The 19402-nt window shown below is 38.0% G+C and overlaps 1 protein-coding gene and 1 long non-coding RNA gene across 9 annotated transcripts in view; one reads left to right on the plus strand and one right to left on the minus strand.

The window, feature by feature from the left end:
* LOC128913939 (uncharacterized) overlaps window positions 1-13742 on the minus strand; it is a 70858-nt gene extending 57116 nt beyond the window's left edge. For all 4 annotated transcript variants that reach the window (XR_008468125.1, XR_008468124.1, XR_008468123.1 and 1 more), the window contains exons 1-2: window positions 13367-13742; window positions 2112-2179 (exon numbers count right to left, since the gene is read on the minus strand). This is a non-coding gene — a long non-coding RNA (uncharacterized LOC128913939). The remainder of the gene's footprint in view (window positions 1-2111; window positions 2180-13366) is intronic.
* Window positions 13743-13864: 122 nt separating this feature from the next.
* MRTFB (myocardin related transcription factor B) overlaps window positions 13865-19402 on the plus strand; it is a 93305-nt gene continuing 87767 nt past the window's right edge. For 2 of the 5 annotated variants that reach the window (XM_054211148.1, XM_054211149.1), the window contains exons 1-2: window positions 14217-15634; window positions 16986-17030. The gene's annotated coding sequence lies outside the window, so the exon portion shown is untranslated. Of the gene's footprint in view, window positions 13971-14216; window positions 15635-16985; window positions 17031-19402 lie in introns of those variants that run through there. The other 3 variants (XM_054211147.1, XM_054211150.1, XM_054211154.1) reach the window with 3 other exon arrangements.

Genomic DNA, 19402 nt, shown 5'->3' on the forward strand with positions numbered 1-19402 from the left:
GTAAACAGCTTTCTATCTAAATGCAATTTTAGGAACAGTACAATACTTCAAGAATGAAGCATTCTGCACATATGTGAGGTTTTGGAGTGTTTGTTTACTGAATGTAGAAATTATTAAAAATTCAAATCCTAAAACTGGATCAAGGATTCTAACCAGATTAGAGATTAAATTCCTTCTATGCAAAAAGAAAAAAAAAAAAAAAAAGAAAAAAAAAAGCTTTCAGGTACTCTCAGTCAATTAGGGAAGACTACCATCAGATTTCTTTTCCAAGGTATTACACAGATCTTATTTACCTTGAGTAACAATAGTTTAACTTAACTACAAATTTTATCTTGGAAAAAATATTTTAAAGAGACTGAGTCAGGCATGGCAATTCCTTTCTCAACTTTTTCTAACTCTTTAACTGTAATAGGTTATAAAAGCTTGATAATAATAATAATAATAATAAAAATCCTTTTTGTTTTTTCTCCTATTATATTCTGCATTGTTTCTTCTGTTGTATCAGAAGTATACATGGCTACTCTACAGCTTGGTCTATGCACTAACAAATAGATGAGGTAAAAAATAGCACACAAAGCACAGAGTTAAGTAAAATTACTGCACCATAATGGAGTAGGCTTGCTGGTGATTTTTTGTATTACTACAATAATTGTTTTTTTTAATGACTATCGACGTAAGTGGAACTCATTTAACTTGACCCATTGTGGTTGAAAGAATAAAACCTCTAGTCAAATACCAAACTGACCCTATGAGGAGTGTACTGTGCCTGTTGGGTAGATTGTAAAATTAAGAGTTTTATTCTGTCATGCACTAGTTGATGTATTTATTTTATCTCACAAACAGGGAGCCAGAAACACTAAAGGCAAAGGGATATGCCCAAGCTGACAAAGCATGTCTATGATGAAGTGTAAAACTGAAACTAGCCACTGACTCATAGATCGGTTTATACCTTAAAAGTCTTATCTTTTGTATCCCTCCATATGCTTTTTCACCTCTCAGATGCTGTTATTTATTACCAGTTTAATATAAAAGTCTTAATTTCATTGAGTGCCTAGTGGTACTTTGAGTAGCATACACTGAAATTTCTTTTGATTCCTAGGACTGATGCACTGATTCACCCTAAGCCAGTCTCAGCCACATGCAGTTCTGCCACCTCCAGTATAGCTTTGGGACCCACGACCTATCCTATGGCACTAAGTCACCAATAAAACCTTTCCAGAAGCCAGTCTTATCTTACCTTCTGGGTTGTCTCTAACTGCCCTGTAGAGAGGAAAGCTGGGGATTACGTGGTGCCATGGAGTCAAGAACCAAGAAGTTACTGTTTTGCTGCTAGGCTTTTTCAGTTCAAGTCCCTGTTCAGAGTGAGTTTCAATTTCAGGCAGGATCCAGCTCAGACCTAGAAAATTTGGATTTCTAAGCAACTGTAATTAGCTTGACCCTTATTGTTAGGGTTACACTGCTTAAGATGGCAGATTCCAAAATAGGATCAGGGCCAAATCAGTTATGAACTGTATTTATTTATCTAAAAGGCTCATGTGGACTTAATTTGCTATTGTGTGTTAAGAAATACTGAATAAGTAGAGAGGCTTATGAACATGTTTGGCCTAGAGAGGAAGACAGAATGCAGCCATAACTTTGATTTTTAAATGTCTTATTTCATCATAAGCTTAACTTTCAAAGCTGACATGGGGATTTTGGTATATAATGCCTCATTTTCAACTAATTGCATCTTAACCAAACATCCAAACCTTCAATTTGGAAGCTCAAATTAGCAGCTGTATGATGTTTTGGTTTTTTTTCCAAATGTGTGTAGATGCCAACTGGAGGATCTAGGCATCTTATAAGTACTGTATAAAATAGATTGAAACAGAAATAAGAACCCTTTAACCAACTTTAGCCAAGGAAGCAGGGAACCTGTCAGGAAGAAATGGTTATGCAATCCAGGAAAGAGGCGAGAGGAGAGAGTCTTTTCAGCAGAGGAGCCCTGTGTCTTATCCTCTCTTCTTACATTAACATTTTTGCTTTACCTTTGCATTTGAGAATATGTAAAAACCTATGCTTACTGCACTACCTATCTATTGTTTAATTATTTAGTCGTTCTTATAATGTACCTTTTTAGGAGTCTTGTTGTTCTTCAAATGCAGACAAATAATCCATACAGCAGACTATTCTACCCTAACTGTAAAAAAAAAAAAAAGCAAGAAAATAAATTCAAATGCCAGCAAACAAGATTATTAGCGAATAAAATAAACACTAAATTAAATATTCTTTTATTTACAAATCATCAGTTTAGATTCTAGTTCTATTTCATTTTATGAGACTGCATTATAAGAGTAATCAACCTAAAAAGAATTAGTATTTCCCAGGCCTTTTTCATTGCTTGTAAAGGTTATACTTCTGTAACTGTGCTCATTAACATCTGCTCTGCCTTTCAAGCTATCTGTTAACATGGGGAGAGCATAAAATTGTTGCTAACACTGAAGGATTTCCCATAGATACCAAAAATTAATTCATTTATATTAAAATAGCATACAAATATCTAGTCGTTTCCAAACATAGTATACATAGCTGGGACTCACTGTACCCATTATATGTAACAAGTAATATCACTCCACAATGTACTCATATTTCAGACTACTTGCTCATCAACACTATCCCAATTTTTATCATTAAAAATTCACCTTAGTTCCCAATTAGCGCTATGCCAAAGAAGTCTAAAATTCTTAATCTGGGCCTGCGTGATCTCCAGAGAAGAACATGGGCTTCCTTTCCTCACTGGAACCAATATTTGATCATAATCATTTGATCATGATTTGATCATAACACTGTACACTACTCGACCACGTCTCCACACCACATGTGGTTCAAAAAGTCCATAAGGTACAAACTGGTGGAGCCTGTGAATACATCATCTAGTCTTCCCTACGCATTCACTATTTTGTCCACTGTCATAGAAATAGTATCAGGCAAGTCAGACCTCTGGTCCTCTGCAGCACAGCTATTCATATGTACAGCAATTATAAAGTCATAATCAGCACTTTCATAACTCTACTTTTCATACTGAATCTTTTAAAATATAATCGTGTAGCAGATATCTGTACAGATTGCACTTCTCCCTAACTACACTTTTTGTAACTCTGTAAAGCATGTGATCACCTGCCTCTGCTACATGAGATTATTATGCCGGTTGGCAAAAAGAAAAAAAAAAAAGAAAAAAGAAAGCTTGAGGACCCATGTATGCATTGTTTTAAATAATTATGGCATATAATGTAAAGTACATCTTTCTTACAAATCACATAGCAAGATGATCTTTTTTACAGTGCAATCTTTCAGAAATTTTAAACATTCATTACTTTTATTAGTGCCTATTTACATATTGGTAAATGCTGTTCTACTTTCTTTATAAAAAGGATTACCCTTTCTGGTTTTTAAAATTTATTTATATGCCACTGAGGCATACAATGAGGGAGGTAGTAACTTCTAGGCTTTGGAAACTCAAGTCTTTAAACATGTTTTTATTAAATAATAAGCATAATCAATATATGATGACAGTCTTTACTATAACTTTATATAGTCTGCTGGTTTATCCCTAACCAATATCTTGAATAATTCACCCTGAAGTTTTTCTTCTCTGTATGTAGAGAAAACCAGTATCCTTACTTGAAGGTGCCTTGCTTTAGGGCTAAGAAGAAACAAATTAAAATGTAACTTTTCTAAATGACTCCCACACTACTTTGTATCAAAACTGCATTTTAAAAGTTGAAATTCACCCCAGTAAAGAGTACAAACATCCCATCAAAGGCTTTTTACCATCTGTCAGGCAAGACTTCATCTGGTGGCATATACCAGTTAAACATGAATGCAAATCACTGCTTCCTTAACTATTTATGCAAATTAATTTTTCATTTGGGTATGAGGTGCTTATATTTTAAGCCTACCAAATTGATTAATGACTTGGTCAACATAAGTCTTGGTTCACACAGAAAGCATCTGCAGATAAATAAATCAAACACTACTTGCCAATTCATAATACTGTATTTATGCTTCCACCCTGTGCATGCTAAATGACAGCAGCAGCAAGTGAATCAAACGGGAACTTTACAGCTTCCCAAATGCTACAATCTGAGAATATGTCATTAGCAACACATATAAAATGAAGTTTTCAAACTGAGATTTGATTATTTCCGAAGGAAAATCAAAAAGCAACCCTGTGCTCTTTGAAAGCATAAAGAAAAGACATATGAAGTCAAACTGTTGGTGAAATAGGTGTGAGAGGAGGAGTTACAGCAAGGGTTGGTGGAGAATGGTGCTAGTTGACAGAAGTGTGTGCTTAATAAAACAACCATTTACAGAAACTGCATAGTCTGTGCTATCCTTCCTTCCTTCCTAGGACACCTTTGTGTCCTATTCCATATAGCATAGTTGGAAAGAGAACTGAAGAAGTCTGAGCTAGAGCTCTGCAGCTGAATCACAGCTGCATCACCATGAGTAGGGGTGATAATAAAACTAGGTTACACAACTGAGCCAGTCACATAGCCCTAATTCCAAGGAACAAGCAGAACACGGACATGAAAAGGATGGTGCTGAAAAGGTAGGATGAACATGAATAATTAATTTTCAGGGAGTGCAAAACGATGTGATCATCTTCAGATTTTCCCCATCTGTTGCTAAGCAGCATTCTTTAGTCACAAGCTTTGATTTACCAAATGAACAGCAGCCTCCGCACATTTTGCTATTTTTACATTTTAAACTGTTCTTTTGCCAAGCTTTCATTACAACTATATTTAAAAATGATCAGATGGGCACTGAGATATCTGCATCCCTCAGGAAATGGTGTCAGTTACTACCTGGGATAAATAGCCCATGGACTCCCCAGTCTTCAATACGGAATTAGAAAAGCCTCCATCTTCCACATACCAAAGTAAGTGCTTTTTGCCTCACAGGCCTGAGCTTTACATGAGAAATTGAACGTGCATCATAGAAAAGGCAAGAGTATCATACATTTGGGTTTGTATATTCATCATCAGTTTCAATCTGCATAAATAAAAGCCCAGAATTTCTCCTGTGGTGGTGGTGAATTAATTGTATTAATTCTTTCAATCTGTACAAAGGATGTTATTCCAATGATCAGATACCCACTCAATGCTCTGGGCATTCTGACAAAAATTAAAATTAAATCAACTACCTCTCTGTGTGAGAAATTATCTCTCTCATTTAATTAGAAGTAAAGGGCTGGCTGCCAGTGTTCCAAAACTAAATACCAAACATCCCCACTGCAAAAACCCTCTCCTCAAATGCTCTGATTCACAACCAGAAATTTCAGAAATCCTCACTCTTGAAGACCAAGAGAAGCAATTGACAATGAATTCAGGATCTTTCACAAACTGTGGGCTACTAATAACCCACACTTATCTCCCATGTGTCTGCAATTTAAACACACTACACTGGTAACTCAGTTAAGCAAAATGACTAATCATTTTAAAGTGTGAATTGACCATCACCTCCATCTTCTTTGATATTCATGAACAAATCATAAAGTAGAATAACATCGTCGTCCTGTGAAGTATGTGGCCTGGAGCTGAAGATGCCTCACAAGGAGAGAAAAGACATAGTCAATACTTACAGCAGGTCTTTTCCTACATTTCTAGATAAAAGGCAGGTTTTGCAAGGTATGCTAAATCAGCACCAAGGTGCTAAATTACCCTATTTTCTTGCTAGTCTCTCTACTGGATAGCAGTAAATAAGACTATAGCTATCATCATTAGGGCTGCTTTTTTTTTTTTTATTATTTCCTTCCCACTGGCAAGAAACTGACTAGAGATTCCGGAGTCCTCTGCTGAACCAGAGAATGTATCTTCAGCTCTCCAGAAAAACATTTCCCAAAAGGATATCCCAAAAGTTTCCTAAGTCTCCTTAGCTAATTGCAGGAGCCTTTAGAGCCACACCACTAACAACTGCTTCTCATACAGCCACTGGTCCAAATCCACACTCATCAGTCTTTGTCTTTTTGTGTCCTTCCAGATGCCTCAGCACTCACAGAAGTAACAATTCTGCCTGGACCCATCATCTAGCTATACCCCCCAAACTTTGAGCAGCTGCATTGTTCTGCCACTGTTTAGGCCACCACTGTTTTGGCAAGGAGTATTGCCTATTGAAAAAGATTTTTGTTTCATATAAATTAATATATGGTGCAAAACAGTTTTAACTATCTGGGCATTTATATGCAGCTACTCTCTGGGAATAGCTGTGGACCTACACCTTACATTTACATGAGAATATGTATGCCCCAAGCCAAATTTTTTGCAGTAGCAAGAGTCAACAGTGCATTTTTCACCTCTTTTTTCCCCCACCAGCTGCTGAATAAAAGGACAGGAAGCAGGCAACAAAACCCACAGCCCACGGGTAGGTAGAATCCTGTTGCCAACTCAATCTCATCCCTGCAAGCCTCCAATTTCTGCAAAACTGCAGGACTATGGCTGAGACATGAAAGAACAGCAGTCTCTGGCATGCTTCCTGTTGCTTAGGCAAGATGAGGAGAAAAGAGGCATGAGGAGGCAGCAGAGATGGAATACACACGTGTTCAAAGGTGGGGCTGCACCTACACAAGAGGAAAAACAGGCAGAAAAGTTTAATGCTGACAATCTGGGCTGATACAGGGGATACAGGTACCCCATAGGAAGAAATAACCAAAAAAAAGGGAAGCTATTAGGAAGATTAGAGGAAAGAAAAGAATGGAAATATTTGAATAAACTGTATACCCAGACTATGTGTACAGCTGGCAGATTGTAATGAACCATTTTTGTTGAGCCATACTTGACTCCTGGTTTCTTACTTTTAGGCGATAACATGTAACATTCATACAGCAAGGCAAGAACTCGGTTAAAGAAATATAAGAAATAACTGTGCATGGTAATATTTCAAACACTACAGATACACCTTCTCTTCAGGTACTATAGAAAAAGGTGTCTATAGAAAAAGTTTAGGCAATTTGGTTATGGTCAATGACAATGACTGCTTGTTAAACAAAAGACTATTATAACAACCCATGCATTACTATCACTGTTGAAGGCAGATCAAGTGCAGACCTCAGTATTTTTCACAGGTTAAGAAAAGGTTCAAGAACAGTATTCTAGTTGTATTTATTTCAGAAGATTATAAATATTTTCAGTTTTTCAGAAACAAAGATATTTAATGAAGGTTCTCCTTTAATGTTTGCTGGTTGGTTTGTTTGCTCTTTAATTTGGAATAAGTAAAACCATAGGTTCTAAACTTTTATTCTTAGCATCGTTAACATTCAACCATCGAACACAAATGAAAAAATAGAAATTAGATGTCATTAATAGATATCTATTTCTTGTGACAGACTACTCAACCTTCAGTGCAAGACTGAATTTACAATTAATATAAATAACTACTGTTTGTTATGCTACAACCTGATGTAGTAACAGCCAATGTTCAAGAGCTATGATTACTTTCTCAGATGTAACTCTAAGTGTAATATTGTTTTCTTTTACAAGAACCCATTGATGACCTCCAGTAAGCTCCATTCAATAAGGTCAGCATGACTACACTTGGCAATGGAGACTAAAACCACTTGTGGAATCGCTGCTTCTGGACATCGAGTCCCCTCTGTATAATCACTGGGCTAAAGTCATTGTAAGTTTCTCTAGAGAATACAAAAAAATTATGGCAGAGATAAGGTCAGCCTACTGTTTCTGTAACATGGCTGTTTCAAATTAATAATGGTTTATATACTTATTTACCCTACTAATTTAACCAGTTATCCAGTGGGAGATTTTGGGGAGGTTTTTTTGGTTTTGTTCTTAGCTATTATGCTAATGAATACTGTCTTTTTCTCTCTCAATTTCCTTGTCATACAGAAATAAGAACTGGTACTGTGGTTTACACTAAAAGTCCATCTAGACCAGCATCCTCCCTCTAAGAGTAGCCACAATGGGGCACCTGACATAAACATTCCCATCCCTTGTTTCCTATTGAATTTAAGGAGTTGTTAATCTGTGAGAGAACCAACCCTTTTTAACTGTGCTGCCATTTTGTAAGAGCTTTTGTAACAGGAGTGTTAAAAGCTGATTCAAATCCAAATAACACTGTACCAGCAAGTCATCTTATCCACTTCCCCCTCAGTTATTTGAAATAACTAAAAAAGACCTTTGGAGAAAGCTCTTTGGAGAAAGGAGTCAGTTTTACATTGCATAGCATATTCTGTCAATCTTATTTTCATCTCGGGCCTTTAGGGAATACACTGGAATATAACAATTCCTATTTATATGACACTAACGGAAGCCATAGTTCTCATCCTAGTTTCAAAATAGCTTGCTCAATTGTAAACTAACTGCACTACTATTCTGTAAACCTATAAATTACATGGCAAAACTGTGAAATTTACTCAATGAATTCTACCAAGAAATTAAATATCCCCCATCAAGTACACAGCTGGCATTTGGCTTTGGGAGACAAGGCTAATAATGGTATTTATTTTTCTGCAGGTAGTCCAAATCTTTGGGGATATAACCTGCCAAAAATTATGAAAGAGAACAGATGATAGATATTTGCAAAAGCTAAGATATCCCCTACTTAAGGATCTACTAAAAAAAAAATGGGATTTATCTCTTTGGAAAGTGAAAATAAGGTAACCACATCTGTTACTAGTTTCCTCTATATCCTGCTTTTCCCTCTCACTTGGATATGATCAAAATTTCCTAACAAGCAGCAATTTCTGCAGTATATCTGCAGTCATATTTGAACTTCTCTTGAGCCCCAACGTTACCTGTTCCTCTGTGGACTGTGGATACTTCACAGATAATGCTAGAAAAAATGGAACTTTCTGACAAAAATACCTGGAGCAGTGACCAAGTATTACAAAATGCTTTTCTCAGCATTTGACTTCTAATAATGTGTAATTAAACTTCTTAAAGGTTAATATTTCAATAACTACTCGTGTTGAGCAAAAATCACATATCCTATGTACTAATTGCAACCTGAACAGAAATAAAAACAAATGAAGTCATTCAATGTTACTCCTGGGTAAAGGCAGATTTCCAGCAATTCTCTAAAATGTTTAATTTTTAATCTCATATGCAGAAATTGATTTTATGCATATGAATATATTATTTTCAGTGCTTCAGTGATGATATACTTCCAACATGTTCTAAAGTAGCATTTAAACCTCTTAACAGCTTCAAGACATGCTTATGCCTTTAACAACAAAAAATAAATAAAAATTCTTATGTTTAATATAATTCATTTGTATGTAATTTCTGTTTGTAGAGAGGTGTAACTGTATGATACACTTCATTTGAGTGGGTGCTAATTGTGGTTGGCAAAGTTACCTATGAATAAAAGCTTGTCTCTGGAATAGCATAAATTTGGCTATGTTTGAAACGAAGTACTTCAGTTATTTGTGTTAGCAGATACAGGCTTCAAGTGCTTTCTTCAGAAGGATGTTACAAATGAATGTCACAATGCCTGAAGATTAGGAAAATGAAAAAAACACTACTTGAAAATATACACTAGCTTTTTTTTAAATTCTTCACTAAAGTTTACATAGAATGTGGTCTGATTGAGTGGCATACACGAACTTCCTCCCCAGAAAGCTGGCGTGACTCCTTTATATAGTTACCAAATATTTATATATCAGAAAAAGAAAAATAGACTAGAAGACCTGCAGGATACAGGCACTGTAAGACAATGTCTTTCTACGAACAATAGTGGCAAGTTATTATTGATAATTAGTCAGTCGGATGCACTGGTTATTGCATTAACAGCAGTGAAATTCCATGTACATATGGAACTATATATACAGGCAGGAGTGACAGCAAGACATTCTTAGTATTTCTGGACAACAGCTTCTTCTCTTTATCAATCCATGTATGGACTTGTTGGTCTAGAACACATGTAATAAACCCTCTCTTTTCTAATATGCTTGAGAAAAGAAATGATGGAAAGCTTTTGGAAAAAAATTGAAATGACTTTGGGGTGTGATATGTAAGATTTTTACAGATACCTCTCAGACAAGTACACTGATGATTTTACTACTGCTGCTTTTATTTAATTGGACTTTGACATGTAAATCCACACAAAATGGTATGGGTGAATTTGGTAATTCTTGTGATAATTTAAAATTAATTACAGTATATTTTATTATATGTTTTAAATAATGAATTGTCTTTATTAACAAATATGAACACAGTGTTTACATCTCTAGAAGAATCAAATTCTTTATATAAAGCCTGTACTAGAACTGAACAGCATCTGTAGTTTCTGAATAATTTCTAAAATTTTTTTTGCATTATTTCATTAAATAAACAATCTTTCCCTACAATATAAGCTTACAACTGCATGATGAAGTACGTATTTGTTATAAATCACAACAAATATATTTATTTGTGCATTAATTTGAATATTAAAATACTGACATGTCATTTGTCTGCTTTTCATGTTTAGCAGTTTCTAAGAGCAGGACACTAGTTTGAAAGCAACAGGGAGAGGGTCAGGTCCATCTCTTCAAAGAGCAGCGCTACTCTAGCAGTTAAAATCATTGTACCTCTGTTTCTTATGCTTACTTGTATTGTAAGAAAGGGAATATAGAGTTCACTGGAGGCAAATGCTGAGTGCTCTAGTTGAACTTTTCTGTAATAAGAAGGAAGTGTTGTACATGTTCATGCCCAAGACAGGAAAGGTGGTGCTCAAAAGACAAGAGCTATTGTGTGGAGCTGGACAATTTCCATAGAGTGATTTTATGGGAGAAACAGTTTTCAAGTGGTTATTTGCTGCTTTAAACACATCTTCCTTTTCACTGGCGAGCATCACCATGTTATTTTAAAAGGCACAAATACCTTCAAGAAATGAGTACCAACTGTGTTTAATGTCAACCTTTTAACACATCTCTGTCGATACTCAATAATATGAACCACATCTATACCCTTCTAATCAGTTAATTGACAATGCCTTAATACATGCAGCAGTTGAAGTAACTAATCTAGACAGCATTATGACATTAGAGAGATTTTACACCTCTTGCACAATGTTCTTGTACATGCTTGTTTCCACATATTCTATACGCTCTGTAAAAAGATAATCTGCATTTTTGCAATAATTATGTAATTTCAATTCTTCTGTACAAGGCAGAAATATGATTTATCTGTTACCATCACCTGAAATCACAGCTAATTTTTTTATGTTTCTGTTTTTCAAACGTGTTTAAATGTATTGCCTAACTTAAAGGAAAAAAAAGGTGAAGAGGCAGACTGAACTTTGTCAACACAATCTCTCTGAAGCAAAGAGATGTCTCGTGTTTGCAGGAAAAGAGAAAATAAAGAATTCTTTGTGAATGGAAACCATTTCAAGAAGACTAATACAGCAAATATTCCTGTTATTCAGTGCATTTGAAGAAGAAAAAAAGCCACAACGTAATTCCTTTGGCCTAATTATCTGACATTTCATGTTCAGTACCATTCACACCCAAAACGCTTTGCTAGAATTTACATCATAAATCTGTTTTCTCTCCAATTACTTTCAGTTTTGTATGCACTACTGAATTTGTAGGTGAGGGATTTTTTTGTTTGTTTGTTTAATTATTAGTTTTCCTAGAAATCTAGACTAACTTTTTACTCCCAAAATATTAGAAAATGACAAGATATTATAGGAGAGGGCAGCACTGAATAATTAGTCATTTTGAAGGATAATATGCATGTTCCAGACGTGGTCATTGGGATGACCTAATGAAGCCTCCTTGATTTGTCCTTAGAGACTGAATGTAAAAAATAGAGATGTAGCTACGTTTGGTTAAATCCCTTGATTTGTGTTAAAACACAAATATTGCTGAATAAGAATCAGTTTGTAAACATCTTTAATTAATCCCTACAAATTTCTGAGCATGTTAAAAGCATTTTTCCATGCAAAAAGGCCTTGAACTAAATACATTCTATCAGTCATTCCACTGCACAGTCCTTTTTATCAGTCTCACCCAGTTCCCTGTTACGTACATCTCCCTTACCTTTTCTGCCATTTCTTTTAACAGCAATAGCTGTTTGGTTTTATCTAATAATTTGTCCTGAATTTAGAGTATCATTTCTCTCAGTTGAGAAAATTATGTTTGGACAATAGAAATCCATTGAATTTGTATGTTTATCATTTCTCTGCCTTAGTTCTGAAAGTTTTAGGAGCTTCTCCAAATAATATAATGGCAAAGCAGGACTAAGATCTTAATCTCGGTGCTATTATACAGCTCTCTTCCATTTTCTTAGAAATCTGAAATTTCAGATATAAATTGGCTTTATTCAATTTCACCTTAATTGTTTTATAATCCTAATTTGATTAATTAAATGCTACACATTGAGTACTTATTTGTGCAGTTGTTCGCATTTCCAGTCTTAACAGCAGACTCACATGTGAACTATTTTATTTGAAGGGTGACGGAAGTAAATCTGGAACAAATTACGGGTTTTAATGAGATCTTTACACAGTTCATTGCTAAGTTTCCAGGTCATTCCTGGTTTTAGTTCATTTCTGAAAATGGATAAAATCTGATTAGCTAACTGTAATCTAGAGGAATGTAAGAGATATGTACCCTGTTTTAAAAAGCAAAACAAATAATAACCCTTCCAACCCACCTAAATAATTTGAACAAGTAACTCTTAAATGTCAAAGCATTAGCCTACAATCATATCAGAATGTTGTTTAGCATCTTAAAACCATAAGAAATTAAAACCTGGCTTTTTTTTTTTTTAAATGCATGTATGTGTTCCATTTGCCTGTGGCTGAACAAACACATTAAAAAACTCTTTGGAGCAGGGAACCCTGTTTTGCGCTGTTATCATGTAGCATTAGCATGACGTAATCTCCTACTGAGCTCCTGGACACTAGCGAATTGCAAATAATAAAAAAGCTGTATTAGACCATTGCACCAAGCGGCATCTCAGTTCTTAATCTGTGAACTAAAAAAGTACAAACCAAAGCAGAGTTGCGTAATTAAGGACCTGATGCAGTGTACTTCTGGAATAGGACTAGCTCGGTACTAGTAAAAGCCCATTTGTTAGTAAGATATTCACTGCTGTGAGCACCATGTTGCACAACACATGCAACAAACTAATTATTACGTGTGCACACACTCATATTCTGCTTGCAGAATAAACGCGTATTTTTTCTATTGCACGTTGTCAAGTGTGCATCATCAGATTTCTAAACCCTTTTATATGAAATGCTTTTTTTCCCCTCCTGATTGGTTTAATGTTTGATCAAGTTCAGTCACCTCAGACGTTTATTGCTAAGCCTGAAGGGAAAACACACGAGTTATGAGTCCCATCTTGTTTATGTATGTTTGCACAGCCGAAGTTTGAAGCCGTACCGTGAGTTTTGCTTCGAATTTCAACTCCGTGCGACCGCAGCACCTGGAGGAAAGCTCTGTGGGAACCGCTCCGGGCGGGGAGGTGTGCTCCGCTCGCCCCGGCCTCGCCTCAGCGCTGCAGGGCCCCCGCCTGCGCCGGGCCCCTCGCCTGGGCCCTGCCACCCCCGGGACAAGCCGCGGGGTCACTCTGTCGCGACCCTCCCGCCACCAGCCAGGTGCGGCCAGGGCGAGGAGGCACCTGAAAAAGGGCGGCGGCCCCAGCCCTCACGGGGGACCACCTCGACCGAAGGAGGAGGTCAGTTTACCTCAGCCCCCGAGGGAGAAACCCCGGCGGGCAGCTCTGACCGGCCCGCAGGTCGAGCCTCCCCTCAGCCGCCCCTCGGTGAGGGGCCGAGTACCCGGATGCAGCCGCCCCGCCCCCGCTCCACCCCCTCACCCTTCCCCCTCCGCCCACCTCCCACGTGCGTGCGGCGGCCGCAGAGCGCCCGCGCGCGCGGCCTGCCCGCCCCCGCCCGCGGGCCAACCGCCGGGGCGCGCGCCCGAGGGCGGTCTCGGCCGCAGAGCTCGCGAGAGGACATGTCCGCGGCGGCGGCGGCGAGCGAGGGTGAGCGGGCGGCGGAGGGCGGGAGGGAGCGAGCGGGGGGCGGACGGTGTCGCCGGCGCCCGGCCGGGTTCCTCCGCGCGGGGTCCGTGGGGGAGCGCGCGTCACGTGACGGGCGGGGCGGCGGCGGCTTATCGCCCCCGGAGGGATAGGGTCGTGCCGGCGGCGGGGAGGGGACGGTGGGTGGCCGCCACCTGGCCCCTATGTAGGCTGCTGCGCCGTGCCGCCCGTGGGGGGCCGCCCGCGCCGGGCAGAGCCGTCTCACGGGGGCGGCGGCGGCGTGTGGGAGAGCGCCTGGCCCCGGGGCGGCCGCCCCCTCACTGCGGGGAAGGGCGGGATCCCCGCTGGGCCGGCTCCGGGGGTGCGGCGGCGGGGTCCCCTCAGCCCTGGCGAACCGTCCTGGGGGGCTCGCTGTCCGTCGGGCCCCGCTCGGGGACGACAGTCCCGGGAGCGCTGCCCGGCTCGGCCGCTGCCCCCTGCGCTGATAGATTTTCCTTCTGTTCCGCTGCGGTCACGGATTTATTTATTTCATTATTCTTTCTTCAGTAAGCACACAAACTCCTGGGCGAGGTACGGGGCCTGCGGGCAGAAAGGCACAACTGCTGGGCCTGGCCTTAGACATCTGTGTGGCGAGAGGAAAGGGTTTTCCTCCTTCAGAGCAGCGGAGCGGGGACCTCCGGCCCGGGTCACCCCGTCCTGCGGCTGTCACCTTAACAGAGCTTGGGCCGGGGACTGTGACAGGGTTTGGTTCGATATTTGTGAAATACATGGATTTTTTTTTTTTTTAGATGGCACTTGGTTAATGAGCTTTGTAGGTGAAATAACAAGGGTACCTGCAGCGGCTGTATCTCAGACGCACGTAAATCGGTTAACGCTTGTGAGGGTGACGCTGTTCGAACGGAGGGAGCTGTGCTGCAGTGCCTGCCCGTGTGCCAGCAAATACATTGGCCTTTATTCCCTTTATATATTTTTTTGTGTTGGTTTCTAAGCATGCAGTGCGGAAAAGTGCTGTTACGCTATCTCAATGCAGTCGAGAGAGATAATACTAGGACTTCATGACTGCAGCAGGCAGTAGAACTGAAATAAAAACCTACAGGATTTAAAATAAAGTTAATAATTTGTAAAGTAAATATCAGAAGCTTATCTTTTCACACGTATTTCACAAAGAGCTCTGTGAAATCTCATAACTTCGCTGACAATATGTCTAACATCACATAAGACTAACATCAGTCAGCTTTTAAGAAAAAGAGAAAGCCCAGCTTACAGTGTCCTGTGAGTACGGCGTGTTCTAAAGTACGTGTTTATGGGAAGGTGATTACGCTTCTTCCTCACGCTACATCTTTCCCTTTATGGTGGCAAAATGCCCAAGTTTTGAATTAATTGATGTTTTAAAGCTCTCAACAAAGGTACAGCTGGCATTTCATAAAATTATTTTCCTAATGTTTGACATTTTTTCTAGTTCCTTTCTGGTTTTCTTTCTTCTGCATTTAGTTAGGGCAGATTATAATTTTGTGGTATAACTTATATTTAAAACTTGACAGAGTGCTGTCCGGTAATTACAGACAAATAAAAACATCTGGAAGCTGAAAATCCTTATTACATTATTGGAAGTGCAGAGCAACTTCGATGATTTGGAGAAATGTAGAAAACTGGACTTAAAGATACAGGTGAATTTTTTAGGAGTAGTGATACAGTAACATAAAAATCACCTTAATATTTATCATTTTTAATTTGTGGGATTCTGCTGAATCAGTTACTAAAAAAAAGCTTTAAAGGTGAGGTTAATATACAGATATTCAGCCAAATTTAGTGTTTATATGCATAAAATGTTCAATAAATTGGAGCCCTTGCTTGTTAGCCTAGAAGTTATGAATCAGTATGGTACTGGATAGGGAATATACTTACTTGGGTCTTTGTTGTTGTTTTTTTTTAAACAGCATTTAGATTACTGATTAAGTAATTGTTGGAAGGAAGTGGGAATACCTTTTATTGTAGGCCAATTTTTTTTTTTTAGGCCTTTTTGGCGGTTCCGTCTTGTAATCTCTTCCTCTTGTTTGGTTTTTTACATGTTTAATTTTGAACCTCTTTCACTGATATGTATAGAAGCCATAACATGAGCTTCAGCCTTTGGACATGCAAATCTTGAAAAGAAGAAAAACCCTATCTGTTAGGATTCATCTCTCAAAGCAAATGCAACATTGTGTGGCTGAGCAATGTATGGCACCTTTTAGGCGGTACCTGTGGGTTCACAGACAAAACTGGAAAACCTCATTAATGTTGTATGAAACGGCATTTAATAAATGCCAGCCTTAAAGATAACTGTGGCTTATTTTTATTAACTCTTCTAAATATAGTATCCAGTAGGTTTCCATTGACCTAATCATATGTGTCTGTATATGCATATATGTACGCACATACTCTAAAACTCTAAAATACACTAATAAATGAAATGTTGATGACGGAACAAATATGTTTGAGTTGTAGCAAAAAGCCAAAATGTGGTTGTGAACAGGTTCCTTTTTCTTTATAAAGGTTCCTTTGTATTGGAATCTATGGAAAAATAAAATATATTTCTGTTATTAAATTAAGTTATAGTGCATAGATATTATTGGCACTTAAACTTCCAAGTGTGAAGACAGTCCAGCTCTAAGGAATTATGCAAGCTGGGCTTGAAGGAGTTTGGACTGGTCTTATGTATTGTAGTTGAGTTAAAAGGAGTGGCTGATGTACCTCTAGCATAATTATTCTTGCAGAGGTAGCTGGAAATGCAAATAGTGTGTTAGAATTTAAGTACTAATATGAAAGGTGCTAAAAATGAGCTTAGAGCATAATTAGTTCACTCTAAGGATTTTTTAACCTAATAAGATACCGTAACAACACAAAACTGCAAAAACTGAGAAAGAGCAACTTGTATTCTTTAGGTTTCAATTTCTTAGGTGGAATAGAATATGTAATTTCTAAAATAGAGAATCCTCGTGACGTTTTTGTTTTTCCTATCTTTGCTTTCCAATTGACCAGAAATGTGCTGAAACAGACACTATAGAAGGAGGCTAGAAATACAAGGTAAGTGCTGTATCTTAAAACAAATAAAACTTTCTAAATACAGGGTTTTTTATAAAGCTGCTGTTTTTTAGTGAGAAGGGTATTGCTTTAAATTGTGCCAGTTTTATAGTCCTGTTAAAATGGAAAGTGTTCCGAGAGATCTGTTCTCATACAAACAGGAATGTGAGGATATGGAGTACCTATGTTACATAAGCTAAGAACAAGTTACTGTGATGTTTTTACTTTGCCATTTGATATGTTTTTTAATCATCTCTTAGAATTTTGACTTAAATATTCTTATGTTGATTAAATAATATTTTCTCTTTTTTAAAGGGCTGTCACGCTTGCAAGCCTTTACAGATTGTTAGCGTTTTTCTAAACGTTAATACTTTTGATCTTGGTAGGTAAAACTTTGGCCTATATAGCATTTTGTTTATTTTTGACAATCATTCTGCAGTGACTCTGGTAGTACCAACATAGCACCAGAGCACTTAACAGCACAGCACTTCCAAAGTACCACCTGACTCAATGCAGTTCTTGATTAAATAGATCCAGTTATAGATGAGGAGAGGAAACTTCTTTCACAAAGGGAGTTACTAAGAATGTTTAATGGCTGCTGATAGAATTCTATTTCAATAGGTACTAGGACTCCCGCAGATAAAATAAAGAACTTGGTCTATGTCAACTAAAACGTTCTCAGTTTTGGAACTGTGTGCCTCTGATGTTCAGCTGGTACCAAAATGGTGAAAATTCTGATTCTGACCTCTCTGTCCCCATCTTCTGTATGGAAAAAAGGACTTTGTTGGGGGGGTGGAAGGAGTGGTTTTATTTTCAGAGTAGCTGAGACAGCGCATCAAGCTTAAAGCCTTCTTGATAATTTCTACTGAGGCCCCTCTAAGAGCAAACAGAGCATAGTCTCCACCTCTACAGAAAAAGACAGACACTGCACTTGACTTTCATGGCTAAGAACTGCTCCAGAGAATGGAAGAACAACGAGATGTACAGAACTTTCTGGATGTGCACAGAAGGTGGTGTGTATCTGGAGCATTGATGTATTCCAACAAACCCCAGAACTCTATGGTTAGGCAAAAAATTAGCAACTGGAAACACTTAAAGATAGGGGAGCTTCCTTTAACCTGAAGGTAAGGTGTGTTTTAGGGTTGCATTCAGGCTACATGAAGAAGAGCAGGTTTGATTAGACTTGGCAAACCAGTTTGCATCACGTCCTGGTTTAGTAAATCTGCAACCTCTGTTTCTCACTGTGAATATATCCGCTGCTTTTTTAGCAGCAACCCTAACAACTGAAATTAAGTCTATTTGCACTTGACAAACATGAATGTTTCATGTTTGCTTCTTTAAATTAAATTATTCTGTGCTGCATTGAGCATAGTGAACCAGTATTCCTGGCATTGTTTCTTAAGCATTTTTATCACTTGAAGTTCAAGAGCCTAAATTGCATGGTATTAATTATGGAATAAAACTTTTTCAGACTCTTCTTTTGTAGTAAAGATTGACAGCTGCTGTAAAACTACTCTTCAGTGTTGTTGAGGCTCTGTCGAAGCCACAGCCACAAAAATCTTCCATATCCTGAAACTCCAAAGCAATTGCACATTACAGAATTTATTAAATAGTGTTCAGATTACTGTTATTAAATCCAGATGTTAATATAACAGTTTTGCACTTGTGCAATAAACTGAATCTCTGTGATCGTTGACTCAGTAGACAGTATTTTAAGATTTCATATTTGGGTACTTGGCTAAAGCTATTAATTAAATGTTTGAAAACTGGCTTAAACGTGGGCATGACGCCAAAAGCAACAAAGTGAGAGAGAAGTCATAGTTAAGCTCATTTTTGATCTTTACACCGACTAGTGAAACACAAATGAACAAAACACTAAAAATAAAGACAAAAAGAGAAAAAAAAAACCTGTTTTTTTACCCTTTTCAAACTCTGTATTTATGAGATAATTAGCCCTAAGTTATATCCCTGAAAAGGATGAACAATTGTATTTTTATTTCCACATTTTGTTTCTAATGTTAGAAGTCTCCTGGAAGGCTAGGGAAGAGTTACTGAAAACTTCATTAAAAATTCTAGAGATGTTGAAAGTAGTTTGACAGCCATTCTTTATTACAAATGTAAAAGAAGTAGCTCATAAATATTCAGTGGAGAAACTCGTTAAAATAGAGTTCAAATTGTTAGTGTATTCCCATAAAGTCCAGTTAATACCCATAAATGGTTCTTAGGTCTCATGAAGTGGCAAGCTTTTCAGTATTTCCTATACAAAAAAAAAATTATGGAGACCTAGAATTTCAGCTGCTGACATTCTGTCACTGCTGGCACAATCCTTAATTTCGTTCCCCTTTTTAAAAAATGAAAATGTATTGTTTGGTAAA

Source organism: Rissa tridactyla, chromosome 8 (assembly GCF_028500815.1).
Source record: "Rissa tridactyla isolate bRisTri1 chromosome 8, bRisTri1.patW.cur.20221130, whole genome shotgun sequence".
Classification (NCBI taxonomy): Eukaryota; Metazoa; Chordata; class Aves; order Charadriiformes; family Laridae; genus Rissa; species Rissa tridactyla.